Here is a 1,900-nt window from a genome sequence, read left to right as displayed (position 1 = left end):
CCAGCCCTCGCCCCGCCCCCGGCAGGGCAGCGCTGCCCCCCACGGGACAACAATTGGACCTCATATGAATCCGGCAAACGGAGAGCAGGCTTTTTTTACACACGACCCGACCATAATAGCACTATGCCGCCTTTGACTTTTACTTTTTCTGTGAAAACAGATAGTCCAACTCGGCGATAAAAAGATAGATGCGACGGCGCAGATGTGCTTCCACTTCTCTCTCTCTCCTTCGCAACGAAACCTTACCTACAAGATCAGACAGTAACGGATCACATTCTCTTGCCCGCTTTTGTGGCTGTTATTTGTTCACGGAGGTCGGAGAACGAAGCGTTTTAAAGTTTTGACCAAACCGGTAACGGTCGGGTAACGGCATGTCCTCCTCGTGTTTCTAGAATACACACTGCTTATTTGGAGAGTGAGTGGAAAAAACATATCGTGCTGCATCATAATGCATATGGAACAAATGGATTGCTGAACAGTGCAGCAGTCGCAGTCGCACCCTCACGTTTTTTCCACCACCCCTCCCATCTCCCTTTCCTCCTCTGTGCACCTAGGCTTACACCCCTAATTTTTTTGAGGTGGCGTTTTTCTAAGCGGCCTTTGGGCGGCGCACGCTCCCGCCTCCCCTGCTCTTTCACCTGATAGGTCCAATAAACGCCGCACCGACCCCGCGCCCTGTGGCAACCCCTCCCGACAGGCTTACATCCCTATAAACACGAATAAGATAAAGGGAGAAAAAACTAAGTCCTATCCTTTGCTTGATCGTGATGCGCGGCCAGGTAGAGTTGATCCAAAACACACACACACACGAGCAGACACGCAGACAGACAGACAGGCAGACACACACACACACACACACACACGACGAGTCGGCGAGATCCCGAACCAAGAAGAAAGGGTGTCTCTAAGTCAGAATTAAGCGTGTTTTTGCAACGTCCGCCAATCCGGATTTTGACGCTCACACCCATGCCACTTGCCTGTCGAAGGTTTTTATTATCTGCTAAGCGGATTATTTTGATTTTATTCTTTAGTAACAGTCTCCGGACGGGCTGGGGACGGGGAGACACGGAAGGGGGCGTGGGCGAAGGCGGAAGAAACCGATTTCTTAGGGAAAAACTATAGTATAGCCGTATAGCCTGTGAGGATTTTGATTTTCCTAGGAGTTAAAAAAAACAACTTTGTGTCTTGTACATATTCACGGGTGCAACGTGCGAGAGGTAAGACAATGATACGACTGTATGGGTTTTACCAGGTGGCTGATTCACGCCGCGCACTTCCGTAGTAATACTGTACCGCATGCACGGGAGCGGGCGGGCTTGCCTATCCTCGCAGCACACGGCTCCTTATGGTCCCGTGCGAGTAGGCAACCCGTCCGCACGCATGCATCCGGTACAGTATAACTACGAAAGTGCGCGGCGTTAATCAGCCTCCTGGTATGGCCTCTTCTTGAGCAGAACAGAAATGCGCGCACAACAGACGGCTCCGTTAACTTCTGCCACCGAAAAGAGACGCGCACAAAAACAGGTTCCTGACTGTCACTTTTTCAAACCCTTTTTCGCTGCGAGCCGAGCGCATCCAGTGCGCATTGTCCCTCCCAAGAAAGGAGCGTGAAATTCTCATCTCCTTCACCCCGTCCCGTTATGGAGCCCCGAAAGCTTTTTAGGTGTGTGAGAGTGCGTTTTTCGCGTGTGATTTACGAATGGAGGTCCTTCGCCTGTGTCCAATGCAGAAGGACGCGAGTGAGAGATGCGACTGCCACAATGGCGCGAGCTGTCATGTGGCTGTAAGTGTTGGACTGCAACCGCAAAAAAAAATTAAAAATGTACTCACAATTGTATCGCAGTCTGTTTTAATTTGTGTGCGACGTCTCGAGATGCGTGGACAACAAAGAGGCGAGAGG

The sequence above is a fragment of the Frankliniella occidentalis genome, unplaced genomic scaffold, assembly GCF_000697945.3.
Source record: "Frankliniella occidentalis isolate FOCC.00 unplaced genomic scaffold, Focc_3.1 Scaffold50, whole genome shotgun sequence".
NCBI classification, from domain to species: Eukaryota; Metazoa; Arthropoda; class Insecta; order Thysanoptera; family Thripidae; genus Frankliniella; species Frankliniella occidentalis.
The sequence above is the reverse complement of the archived record's forward strand: the minus strand, read 5'-3'. Positions refer to the sequence as shown.